This window comes from Biomphalaria glabrata, chromosome 9 (assembly GCF_947242115.1).
Source record: "Biomphalaria glabrata chromosome 9, xgBioGlab47.1, whole genome shotgun sequence".
Classification (NCBI taxonomy): Eukaryota; Metazoa; Mollusca; class Gastropoda; family Planorbidae; genus Biomphalaria; species Biomphalaria glabrata.
Window position 1 is genome coordinate 46,408,761 of NC_074719.1, and position 14,647 is coordinate 46,423,407.

Sequence of the window (14,647 nt, forward strand, 5' to 3'; positions counted from 1 at the left end):
AGCACCAAACTGCTGGTAAACAACTAAACCGCTGTAGTGAGGCTGAACTGAAGGCGTTTTATATTTTAACTTAAGCCCTAAAAATAACTTGAATAACTTCTTTGTAAACAGATCTAGATATAACTTTTATTACAATATAGACAAATTCAACTTATATTTTAAACTAAATCTAACTCACTAACAAGAAAAAAAAAAGAAACACTGAGTCGTCTGGCGTACTTAACGCAGCTTACGTCAGCGCCCTTATTTTGCATCATTCTACAAGACTAACATTAAATGAATGCTCTCTCTCTGAAACTAACTATAAATACTCCCTTTCTTCACAATCACCTTGGATACATACACACTCCGTTAGACTCCATTACAATTAGTATATTAATAGTTGTAAATTTTAGCGAATGATCGAGTTTGTGCGGATGCAACTGTGTGTGAATTTAGTCTTGGATTTAGTACATTTTCCCATATAAAACAGAATTAGTTAATTGCGACTAATTGATTAACTAATTAGTTAGGTTTGTTAATAATTTTTGCATTGATTTTGTGAAGTCATCGACAGTGAAAAATCTGGCAACGTTTCAACTTGATCCGAGAACAGGAAGAGGGAGATATAACGTGTTGGGGGCCTACGCTGTTTTTACCAAACAGGCAGACGGTGTAACTTTTTGATAGCTTTTTTTTTTTTACTTAATAAATCTTTAGAAAAAAATCAAAATGTTTAAAATGTCTATTTTAGGACATAAATCTGGGTCTATATTACTCACTATAGAATCGACCACTTTGTTAAAAAAACAAAAACACGATTTTTACGATACTGACACAAAGTACATGTAGTCACGTGATCAAATGTACACTGATTATTTCGTGTAAAACTTAAACGCATTCATTGAGTGTGTCTGGTTGTTACGTATTCATCTGTAAACTTTAAATGACACCAAATAACACCAATAAGCTACCAAATAACACCAATACGCTACCAAATAACACCGATAATCTACCAAAATAACACCAATAATCTACCAAAATAACACCAATAAGCTGCCAAGTAACACCAATAAGCTGCCAAATAACACCAATAAGCTGCCAAATAACACCAATAAGCTACCAAAATAACACCAATAAGCTACCAAATAACACCAATAAGCTACCAAAATAACAACAATAAGCTGCCAAATAACACCAATAAGCTGCCAAATAACACCAATAAGCTGCCAAATAACAACAATAAGCTACCAAAATAACACCAATAAGCTACCAAATAACACCAATAAGCTGCCAAAATAACAACAATAAGCTGCCAAATAACACCAATAAGCTGCCAAAATAACAACAATAAGCTACCAAATAACACCAATAAGCTGCCAAAATAACAACAATAAGCTACCAAATAACACCAATAAGCTACCAAAATAACACCAATAAGCTACCAAATAACACCAATAAGCTGCCAAAATAACAACAATAAGCTGCCAAATAACACCAATAAGCTGCCAAAATAACAACAATAAGCTACCAAATAACACCAATAAGCTGCCAAAATAACAACAATAAGCTACCAAATAACACCAATAAGCTGCCAAAATAACAACAATAAGCTACCAAATAACACCAATAAGCTGCCAAAATAACACCAATAAGCTACCAAATAACACCAATAAGCTGCCAAAAAAAAACAACAATAAGCTGCCAAATAACACCAATAAGCTGCCAAAATAACAACAATAAGCTACCAAATAACACCAATAAGCTGCCAAAATAACAACAATAAGCTACCAAATAACACCAATAAGCTGCCAAAATAACAACAATAAGCTACCAAATAACACCAATGAGCTGCCAAAATAACACCAATAAGCTACCAAATAACACCAATAAGCTGCCAAAAAAAAACAACAATAAGCTGCCAAATAACACCAATAAGCTGCCAAAATAACAACAATAAGCTACCAAATAACACCAATAAGCTGCCAAAATAACAACAATAAGCTACCAAATAACACCAATAAGCTGCCAAAATAACAACAATGGGCTACGGCCCCGCGAAAACAAAGGGATGGTAGTAAACGTCACTAGACTAAATAAAAACAAAATTGTCCCCTTTTTTTGACGATTACTATATATGTAACAGCGGCGGTCCACGTCGCCTACGAATCGCTCCGCCTCTGCTAATGACACCAGAAGCAGCACTTGGACGAGTTGTCCTAGCATATGGAATAAGAAATGTGCCTTTATCTTTTATGTCTTTTTGAGTATTGTATTATGTTGTGCTTAAGTATTTGTAACTCATGATTCAGTGTTGTGTGTATCATTGCTACTTCTGTCCTAAATGTCTCTAAATTACCGTGTTTCCCAAACTTTGTTCCGCGGAACCCTCGTGTTCCGCAAACTGCTGGAATAATTAGTAGGTCACCACGTGAATTAATCTCTTTAAAAAAAAATAAGCAAAGTGTTCCGCTAAATACTCAGAATATGCGAAATGTATCGTTTTAACCATTGATTAACAAGCATTGACCTAGGGACACGCGTAGGACGTAAATATGTTATTTTTTAAAGTAACGTCTCTATTTTATAAGATAAGACAAGGAACAAGACTGGGAAATAGGGCCTACTCTTTAGACTTCAAGTCAAATGTGAATATTCGTTTGTTACACTTTAAGACCAAATATGATCGGATTGAATTATGTATAGAAAGCTTTGAAAAATGGCATTGTGGAGAAAATAAATCTACATCTATTTAAATAACTAAAGAACAAAGAAGTCTTTTCAACTTCAAAAACTAGACCATAGTCACAAAGCTGCTTTGGCAAAAATACACTTTCCTGAATAAGTTGAAAAAGTGGGCCAGCGTACAGGCAAAGGTCAGGCCAAAACCGCTGCTGAACCACGCAGGACACGAGCTCTACTTTGGCCTCGTTTCGTTGTTTGAGCACACAGCGAGAAAGAAGAGAAAAAAAAAACTGGCATAGAAAGAATAAGGGAAAATGTCGGCCAGAGTTCAGCGCTGTGATAACGCTTGTATTCGCGCGCGGGGTTTCCCTTCGCCGAGCCAAAACTGATAGAGGTCTTGAAGCAAAAAGGCAGCCACTGGACTCTATGAATGTGTGTCTGCGTGACCGAGGCATGACGCAGTAGCACAGTGAGTGAGTTGACTAATTCATGGATTTGTGTTCGATTTACTCACCCAAGGCAGTGCAATGGAATATACGACATTGATTTATGATTTAAAGGACCCGAATAGCACAGGACAGGTAGCTCTACTATCTACTTTTAGATTCCATATGTTTTTGTTTTTTTTAAATTAAATTCTAGATCTAGAATCTGATTATTCTGTTTTTATAATTAGAGAATAGAATAAGGCATTTCTAGATAATCTACAACTGATAACTATCCGAATTTTCAAGTGAACTTTGACACCAGGTCAGGCCGATTACATTTGTTATTCCATGACATTCAATGATTCATGTTATTTGATCTATTATCTATAGAATCTAGAGTCTAGATCTAGATCTATATCAGATTACATATATAAAATATATTATGATATATGTTTATTAATTTGTTTTCAAGGTAAATAGGTTATATAGTACATAGACTCACTCAAGGCAGATGTATATTTCCAGCCAGAATGCTATTTAAGAAACTAGATCTAGATCTATCTTTATCTAGAAAAAAAAATCTAGATCTAGAGTCTATATTATAGTTACAGTAGGCCTATAGATAGATCTACAGTCTATATAACATATATTCTATTTCTGCATCGATAGCCTATATCATGAATATGTTATATGAGCTCTGTTATACTGTCTTAAACTTAGATTAGAGAGATTAGATCTATTAGAATGGTATATTTTCTGATTTAAACACTAGATCTACAGATCTAGATTTTAATAGATGTGGGCCTACTTGTTCTACTTTTATGGCACGATATGGTGCCGTTGAGCCAGTCCATAGCCATTCTGCTTTGAGAGAGTCGATATTAATAATATTATCTCGATAATCAATATCCGTGTACTAGACTGCATAGATTCTATGTTTATGAAAAACGCAATTTCAAGCAGGCAGCGTAGGCACCTAGATCTAGTCAATCTAAATATGATCTAAGTATTTCGACTTCATAGAGTTTAGAATTGAGGAATTCAGAGTTCATAAGGCGGGATATCTAGGTCAACAATGCAGGCCTAGGTCTACGAAATAGAGACGAGACTACGTCATAACCTTGCTCTCGATTCCAGATCAGTGGTTCTCAACTTTTTTTTTTAGGGGCGACTCAATCTAATTGTATTTAATAACAATTTTATGTTCCTGCTGACCTGATTCTTTTAATTTTTAAAAAATTAATTGACCTAGACTGTCTTATCTCTTTTAAATAACTTCCATTAAAAAAAAAAATAGAACTAGCGATAGATCAATGGGAAAAATCGATAGTAACATTTTTGAAGCTTATGTATAAATATAGAAATACATTGTTGGTGTTACTGTTTATAATTTAGAATTTATTTAGATCTACATCTTGATTCTACGTTTTCGTAAAATATTATTATTATGTTAGATACGAGCGAGTATTCATTATCTGGCCGAGTCGAGTTTTGTTACGAAGAAACGAAATTCATTGTCATTTTATTATTATCGTATTATTATAATTATTATCCGTGGTGGAATGATCATGGCCAGTCTATGTAAAGGTACTATTTATTAGCTTATTGTATTAACTCCATCCCTCCCCTCTGTGATTTATCTCTTTTTTTTTCTCTTCGCACTCTCTCTCTCTCTCTCTCTCTCTCTACCATGCAAGTGATACAATAGTGTCATCCAGTATAGTGTAGATATAATGTCTTTATAATTGTATTTCTTGTCAATTCTTAGGTCATGGCAAAATAGGAAAAAAAAAAAGGGGGGGGGGGCTTTTTTTTTTTAAAGTGTCAATTATTGTCCTAAAAATTCTTAGTTTGTGTATAGTATGTGTGTGTGTTTCGGGGGGGGGGGTAATTAAAAATCAAGATTTCTTTGAAAAAGTAAAGAAACAAATTGGAGAGCTCATGTTTCACTTAGCCCTGTTCCATAGTTACCTACCTTGGTATTTTGAAAATTTTAAAAACATCTGGTTCATACTATCTCAGGTTGCTGGGTTGTAGGCTAGAACTCGATCTGTAGGATGTGTCAATGTGGCCGACATCGATCTTTAATCAATATATTGGTATGTGACGTGAAGCCTGTCACTTTGTCATGCCTTCTCTTTGTCTGGCGCTTGGGTCATATGACCACTGATTCAGGGGTATGATTTTATCAGGGGTCAGTACAGTTTAACTGTACTGTTGTGAAGTATGCGTTATCAAGTAATGTTTATAAAGATACACCTCTGCCCACGTTTCTTAACATTGTAACTGTATGCCCTAGCACTGCCCATCACTGGCGTGTCCTAATATTCCATCTAATTAAGGTTAATTGTGTTGGTATTTCTATTAGGTCTCAAATGTGTACCCCGTGTTATTTCTTAGAAGCTGTCTCTTTCATTAAGACTTTTTTGCTGCCACTTGTTCTCTAGTATGCTAGTGACGGCAAGCTGACTCAGGAGCTGGTCTTTAAAGCACAACTGTAAGCGCCCTCCTTGAAGTTTGCCTTTGGCATGTGGTCGCCACCATTTGGAATAGGTGTCCAGCCCAGGACAGTTGTCCATCTACGGCATGTGTTGGCTGAATGGCATAAACCTATGGGGAGAGGGGGGGGGGGGGGCGGGGGCGCTCGATTTTTTAAATCGATCTGAACTGATTTTGTTTACTGAGCGCTTCAATGCAACACGGAAACCCCCCCCCCTTCCCCCCCCCCCCCCCCCACATGTCCCCAAAAGAGATTGGACCAGAACGCATTGAGGCAGAGAAGCTTTGCCCTGATTGCCCAATATGAAAAAAAAAAAAACAAAAAAAAACTTCTACACCAGCATTCAGTACTGTTGTTTCGCCTTTTAGCGTAGTCATACCATCGTGATGGGGCGACAGTTTTTTAGTTGCTTTCTGTATGGCACCCAGATCATAGAGGCCTTCGTGGAACAGAAAGGTTGTGAAAACTAAGCATGGTAGTGGAATTTTTGTTTGCAGACATAGCAGCGCTCTGTACCGCAGCGAGCGCTCTGTACCGCAGCGCTCTGTACCGCTTAGATGGTACAGATGGCGTAGATGTCGAAAAAAGAACAAATATCGACACCAATAGATATATAGACACCCTACATACGACAGCTTTGTCTTCGTGGGGGTGTGCTAAAATATGTAGGTCACAGCTGGGACTGCTGCATATTTTCCTAATCTTTTAACTTGAAAAACAACATGATTTATGTGTGTGTTAATTATAGTTGACCACGTCCAAACGCTGAAACGAGAGGGAGGGGATATTTTATTTCGTGTTTTAGTGATGACCAGAGCTACGACTATATTTTTTTTGCTGACATGTTTGAATATGAATTGATCAACAGCGCGTGCCATACAAAGGGTCCATGATACAAGTAGACATCATGTCATCGAAGGAGTGACCAAGTGTGGGGACACATTGACGGGTGGCGCTGTCCAACGCACTGAATAACTATTGGGGGGTCACAACAAAGCCGCCATGTTAAGCTAAAGATGGGACATTGTCTTTACGCGACGTGTGAGTGTCGTTGTCAAAGCCGCTTGTGAAGAAAAAAATCAAAGTAATTTCCTGTGTCTCTTGTTGCCTTGATCTCCCATATAGACTTTTGACTTGATTTGGCAAGACCCGCTTCGTAATGCACCCCCGACATATACACGCTCTCACATTATGGGCCCCATTAATTTTAGTAGCACTTTTACTTATCCACTCCACCCGCCCCCGCCCCGCCGACAACAAAAAGAGTTTCTTGGTATTTTGTTCTCTCTAAATAAAAAGAGATATCATTTTGGGGAAATACCGAAAATGAAATGCAAAGGTTTGATAGAGCTTGCGTTTTTTTTCGGGGAATGGCGGTCGTTAGGTTGCGAATCTGTTAAAAAACGTAGGAGGTAAAAGGAACCTTTGTACGATATTTAATGCGAACACGTACACTAGTTTAAGAGATCTCATGATCAATGAATATGTCGGTCAGTGTTATTTTATAAATATATAAGAGATAGGTACCACGGCTAATGCTGCATTTCATTTCTCATTTATCTTCTGATTCGAAGACAAGCCTTATATTATGTCGGCCGTCGGAAACCATTTCGCTTACACATGACGAATGATCATATATATATATATATATATATATATATATATATATATATATATATATATATATATATATATATATATATATATATATATATATATATATATATATATATATATATATATATATAGATATAGATATATATCCGTAAGATTAAGTATAAGAGACCTGAAAGCCTGGGGACTCTTTACCTCGGTCTCTGCCAATATTGTTGGCCGGCAAATTCCTCAGCCACATTTCCACCGAGTGAGTATGAAACAACCAGTGGATTCGATCCGTCAGTTGTTCAATCCTTAGTTCAATCCGTCTATTGCCTGTTGCTGATGTATCAGATCTAAACTATCTCGTAACTTTCCATATTCCAAGTTTTCAGTTTAGATTTTATTTTCAGAAAAGCCCATCCTAAATGTATTCTGCTCTGACTGTAGCAGACCTTTAAAAAGTCATTGCCACATTTCCCGATGTGATTGGGAATACCACTTAACATCCGGGGCCTGGCGACCAACTTAACAGAAAGTGTTATACCAGGGCTAATCTATGTCCTTTAATCTGAAGCAAGCTGTTTTGTTGTTCAAACGATTGAACCAAAGTCCCCGATTAGAATTTGGTCAAGAAAAAAAGTGGATAATAGCGCAGTTTCTCAAGGTCTTGATACAAATGTCTATTATATGGGTGTGTACGTTCTATGCGTTGATTGGAAATGTTTACTTGTTAAGTTGTAAACAAGTTTTTTTTTTTTTTTTTGTTGTTGTTTTGTTTGTATAAAGTTATAAAAGAAAACCTGGTCTTGGGCATGTCACCTTGTCGGTTATCTGGGTCAAAGTTCATCTGTCACGCGCGAGGTATCAAATCATGTCACGGTGACGTCACGTTGGTTAGTTGATTGCTGACCCGATTATGTCGGCCGTCGGAGGAAACCTGTTCGCATACACATGACGAATGGTTAAGCACACGTGTCATGACACGATGTTGAAGAACAAAGAATGGTTAATTTGGCCAACAGGTAGTCTGGTGTGTGTCGACCAGATGGTCCTGGGTTCTAAACCCCTGTCTCTGTCACACTTTTCTAACCTGCACGAGATTTGATGTAGGTGGTAAGAGTATTTGCAGAAGGCACATTTGAAACGTAGGCTATTTCTACTGTCAGGGTAACACTTAATAGATCTGTTTGTATGTAGGGTTGTTATGGCTTCATCTGTGTGTATATAGTTTGTTATGGCCACGGTGTATATGTGGTTGTTATGCCTAAATCTGCCTGCTTGTACAGGTGTTTATAGCCATAAGTAGACCATCTAAGTTTAGTGAGATTTATATTTAGATCTAGAGTCCTAGCTTTGCTATCTTTAGACTTTCCCTACGCCTACACAAGATACTAGTTTATGTCGTTGTTGAATTATATATTTATATTGAAATGGGCCGACTTGACGTCTGCAAGACTATTTGCTTATGCTTTGTACCTCGTTAAGCCGCCATTTATTTACCTACGATGGTCAAGGGGGCAGATGAGAAAGATGAGATTGATTGATAATAGCCGTTTTTTTTTTTTTTAAATAGTTTTTCTTTATATAGTATTAAGAGTGGTTACCTCATAACACAGCAGACAAAAATACAATAATCTTCTGAAGACGCTGTCATCCTGCACTTTCCAGAAACATAGCTCGTGCAGAGAACACGTGATCATTAGACTATTTGTTGTGGGTCACGTGCCTCGCAGCGCAATTTGTTTATTTTGCAATGAAGACAAAGCTCTGTTAACATTATCTTTATTTTGGGAAATCTGTATTTATAACTGGTCAAGCATTACGTGCATTTTAATTCTAAGCTATAATTTGAATATTTATAGATATGTGTGTGCTGCCTGCTAGAAGCAATAGGTTCCAAATTTAAAAAAAAAAATAGGGCGATAGTTTGTTTGTGTTTGAATTTTTTAAAGTACTCGTTGTATTTAGGAGGTAAATAAAATTTAACAGAGTTATCGGATTTATTTTCCTTATTGTTGTGGGCGGTCAAACTGCTGATAGACAACTGAACTGCTGTAGGCGTGTTGTATCTTAACGTATTAAACTTGACAAAAAACAAACACTTTTAACTTCTTTTTTGAACAATACTAAATATAACTTTTATTACAATATAAACAAATTCGAGTTGAGATGAAATTAAATAAGTGTAGTAGGCTTTAGTAATAATATAAAAATGGTAGTTTGGACAAAATCTAACTCACTACAGTAACACATCTTTTCAGTCTGGCATTCTGGAGTGGTCTCCCCTAAGACTGCTGACACCCTTGCTACTTCTCTAAATAATAATAATAATAATAATAATAATAATAATCTTTATTATCCGTAAGGAAATTTGTCTTACAATTTGTGCATTACACCAAACAAAAAACATTATAACTATAAGAAACCAAAGTGTACATTCACACCAGACTCACTCATAATTTACATGTGACAAAGTTTATACCAGATATTTCTTATTTAATGATTTGATTGCCAGGGGAACAAAAGAGTGTTTGTGTCTGTTTGTCTTTGCTATCGGTGTCTTGTATCTCTTTTGTGATGGTAAAATCACAAAATCCTGACACAAAGGGTGATTCTTTATTTCGAGGATCTTGTTAGCTTTTTTATAGATGTTTGTCTCAAACAACTGCCCAAATGGGGTTTGTTTTTTGCCAATGATTTTGCCAGCAGCATTTAGGATTCTATTAAGTTTATTTTTATTTTTAATGCTCAGATTGCCATACCAGGCAGTGATATTGAAACTTAAAATATTGCAGATGTGAGCGTGATAAAACATAGCCAAGGCCTTTTCGCTAACATTAAACGAGGACAGTTTTCTTAGTAGTCGTAATCTTTGCTGCCCTTTTTTGCTGATATAATCAGTATTTGCAGTAAAATTTAGTTTATTGTCTAGGATAGTACCAAGGTATTTAAAGGTTTGCACAATTTCAATAGTCTCTCCAGCTACAGAAACAATATCATTTCCCTTCTTGTCCCTACGAAAATCGATTATCATTTCTTTGGTTTTTTTTTACATTTAATAATAAAAAATTATCTTTACAGTATTCCTCAATGTGTTCTAGTTCTTTGAAATACTCATTTACGTCTGAGCTCTCTGAGAGCAGGGCAAGAAGAGCCGCATCATCAGCGAATTTTGTGAAGGAGCAACAATAACTATCGGATTGAAAATCATTGGTGTACAAAATGAACCACAATGGCGATGTTACAGCCCCCTGGGGCGCCCCTGTGTTAACTATGCGTTCATTAGATATAACATTGTTTACCCTAACCCTCTGAGCTCTCTGGGTCAAAAATTCATTAGCCCATAGTATTATGTATGGACTAATCTGCAACGCTTTCATCTTTTCAATGAGTAAATGAAGTTGTATAGTGTTAAAAGCTGATGAGAAATCCATAAAGAGCAATCTTACATAAGTGTTCGGTAAGTCCAGATGTTTGTAGACACAGTTTAAAATATTTAGGATGGCATCGTCTACACCTTTACCCTTTTGGTAAGCAAATTGTAAAGGGTCTAACTTATTACAAAGATCATTCAGAAGAAACATTTTAACCAATTTTTCTAAACATTTTGCGACATTCACAACCAATCGCTAACCTCTTCCCACCGTCACCATAGAAACACACACACACACACACACACTCCAAAACACCTATTTAAAAAAAAAATATTATGTTGTTTTTTTTTTGTTTTTAATTTAGATTTTGACTGAGGTTTCGCTTGTTGTATCCTGTTATGTTTGGTTCGCTGCTATGTAAGATCACTTCATATTACATTATAATATATGCAACTCGGCAGATCAGAGGCCGCGAAAACAAAAGACAATAAACAATTACGCAGTTTCTCGTCACCGCTAGATGGCGCCAGAGACGTGCTCCTAAATATAAACTTGGTCACTGTCTAGTACTCTTGTGGTACACGCTCTTGGGCTATTTATAAACATGCCGTGTTCTAGAGGAATAATTGCTGAGTCGCGGAAGCTCACTGTAAGTTATAAATCACCAGGAGTAGTTTGGTCTACTTTATAACCCTCCGCCTTTATTTTTGTCTTTACCATTAGGCCTAGATCTCAGAATAAAGAATAGCTGACTTCATCTACCGAGGAGGCTTGGCGCTTGTTAGATTGGCATTCAAACATACCTTATGTTAGATTAGTACTCAAAAAAACATTTTGTGAGATTATAGTTTTTAATATTAGGCCTACAACCCCCCCCCCCCATTATCTTGCAAACATGGGTTCAAAAAGGTGGGTGGAAGTTGTACGGGTATTTCGAAAACGGCTCTAAAGGAGTCTCCTAGAAATTAGACACCTTCTTTATATTTTTGGAGATTCGATGACAGGCCAGTCCAGTCTTTCATGTTGTCTTCCCATCGCTTTTTCTGTCTGTTTCTTCTTTTTATATCCACTCAGTCTGGTCAAAATGTTGTGCCCATGATTTCACCCACACCCAATCTGAGATCAAGCTGAAATTTTGCACAATTATTTCTTTTATCTGACAACACAAGAATCATTTTTTTTTTAAATAACCAATTTTTGGTTATTTAACTATTGGTAATTAATTATTTTGTCTGGTATCTTAAACAAGGGAAAGAAATCGCACTTGACAGATGTGTTGAATTATAGTTGAATTAGTCCCACTGAGGACTCTAGAACCCTTAGTGAACTTTTTTTTTATGCATTTAAAAAACGATCATGTAAACATTCACCCTTTTCCAACTGGTTCAGACAAGTGATAGGGTCATAGCGCATTGAGAAAGCTAAAAGCTAAAAAAAAATAATTGGTAAAAAATATTTGTATCGCACAGATTTATTAAGTCACTTGTAGGTATAATTACATGACTGGTCCAATTAGACCTAATATAAGCTTTACTTTAAAAAAAAAAGTATTTAAAAAATGTTTTTGTTTGTTTTATTGAAGAGTATAGGTAATACATTCCAACTACATTCTGAGATGATTGTTTTGCGTCTCTTGGCCCTACAGCGTGATTTGTTAGCTCTAGTCCAATATCTTTTGTTGATATTTTGGCTTAAAATAAAAGGGAGAGGTCCAGAAAAGGTTTCCGCGATGCCTTTAGGCGCTCATCAAATACGACCCAGTTTAGTTCAGTCTCAAGTAATCCCCAGAATCGAACTTGGACGCTTCAGCCACATGCCTCAGCGTGTAGAACTGTGCATATTGACCGACTGTTCTTTGACCTTTGGTTTAATGTGCTACACAGAGAGACCAACTAACCAGTACACAAATGTCCTATATCCTTGTACCTGGCACGAGAAAGTTTTGTTTTCAGCGCCTTGAAGTACTTTGGAAGTACAACCTGAGTCTGTTTAACAAAAAAAATTTATCTTCTCGGGGCATGACCTTCGACCTCGTTCTATCTCGAGATCCACTTATTAATTCCCGTGCACGAGCCAGGAGACGTAAGTGGTCGAGTTCAAAGGTCGGATTGAGAGCTGGTCATCTGAAGAGATGCCTTGCTTTAACAGATTGCATGCAGTGGAAGAAACGATTTGGGGCCCTCATGCGCGACACATAGGGGCTAGACATCTGGAGGCTTCCTCCGTCATGTTTCAAGTTCTGCTTTTGTGTTGTTTTTTTAATGTGACTTTGTCATCAGAACACTTAACTACAGAAGGTGTGAGAGGGGGGAAGGGGGAGATAGTGGTGGTGTTTGTCGTAAAAGTTCGGGCGTCGTGCTACCTGTGGTGACCTCCCGGCACAAGTGTATGACATATTGCTGTCATATGACACGCACGCTGGTGCACACGTGTAACTATAGTAGGCTTGGGGGGGGGGGGGGAGAGCTGCAAATAGTTACACTTTACGACACAGGGGTGCCCACAAGTAGTTGCACTTTACAACACGGCCGGGGGGGGGGGGCACAAGTAGTTAAACTTTACAACAATGTGTGCCCACAAGTAGTTGAACTTTACAATAATGTGTGCCCACAAGTAGTTGAACTTTACAACACTTTATGCCCACAAGTAGCTACACTTTACAACACTGGGGTGCCCACAAGTAGTTACACTTTACAACATTGGGGTGCCCACAAGTAGTTACACTTTACAACACGGGGGTGCCCATAAGTAGCTACACTTTACAATACTGGTTTGCCCACAAGTAGTTACACTTTACAACACTGGGGTGCCCACAAGTAGTTACACTTTACAACACTGGGGTGCCCACTAGTGGTAACACTTTACAACACGGGAGTGCCCACAAGTAGTTACACTTTACAACACTGGGTGCCCAACCATTTTTTCAATCCAGGGGTCATTTCTTATCACGGACCACAGTCCAGTGGAACCGAGCCCCCTTCCGCTTTATCATGCAGTGTGAGAAGGTTTGGGGGTGCCGGATATGTCCCGCGGGTCGTAGTTTGGGCACCACTGCTTTAAAATGTACAACTTATTATTCAGCCTAACCCTACCCTCCTCCACCCCCACAAAATAAACCATCTCGTTCGCTTTCCTCTGGGTTTAGTAGACCAAAGTCTCTTACTTCTAGATGTCACCAAAGTCTGTGTTTCGTAATTGCTTTTCACCTGACTCTTGTTAGATACAAGATCTCGTGCAATGAGAATGATCTTATAACAATCATTGTTTTACTACTCGTGTGTACAGTTAAATATATTTTTTTTAAAATGTGTGTTATGGCGTTTTTCTAATATTTTATTTCCAATTCAAAACTTAGCGAGGTGAAACACCAATTTTAGAAAATGTATTTCTAGGCGAGATTAACCGTCTACTCAATATGTTTCATGACGATTACTTCAGGATCTATATCTCTCTCTATATATATAATATAGAAGGTTGAGTGCAGTGTTGTACACAAGTATGCAAACCATGTTTACCATTGCCATTAGATCTACATTGCCATACAAGAACAAAAAAAAAAGGTAGACAGTAGAATAGAGCAGTGGTTCCCAAACTTTTTTGTCTCGTAGACCCCTGGAGGTCTATATAGGCCACTTTGGGAATCACTGGAATAGAGCCTTACGTGGCTACTTCCAAACTGATGCCAAAAGTATTTTATTGTTTTTATTGTCATTTAACTTCTTGTCGGTTCGCAGGGCATAATTAGATCACAATTCATTTGCCAACAGCAAGGAATTCTCGCTCAGTGGGACCACACACAGCTCGTGGTCATCGCTTTGGCCAGCCTTGTAAAGTCTAGTACACAAAACACACAAATAAGATATATTAAAAAAAAATCCTTATCTAAGGAGGACAACTCTCCACTTGCTTAATTGACTACTTAGTTATTTATTTTTTATTCATGTTTTGTTAGGTACCGGTACTTTAAATAATTGATTGAAACTTGATCATAGAGGGGGAGAAATAACGTATATATTAATTTTTTTTGGTACCAGAGTGAGTTGATGTATAAGCTTTTTTAAAAAAAGATTACGTAACCATAA

At 37.2% G+C, this 14,647-nt stretch overlaps 1 protein-coding gene across 1 annotated transcript in view; it reads left to right on the top strand.

Annotated features, from left to right (window-relative positions):
- Positions 1 to 2,960: 2,960 nt before the first annotated feature.
- The window catches only part of LOC106053464 (uncharacterized), a 28,749-nt gene continuing 17,062 nt past the window's right edge, over positions 2,961 to 14,647 (top strand). The window contains exon 1 of the mRNA XM_056040764.1: positions 2,961 to 3,245. The gene's annotated coding sequence lies outside the window, so the exon portion shown is untranslated. The remainder of the gene's footprint in view (positions 3,246 to 14,647) is intronic.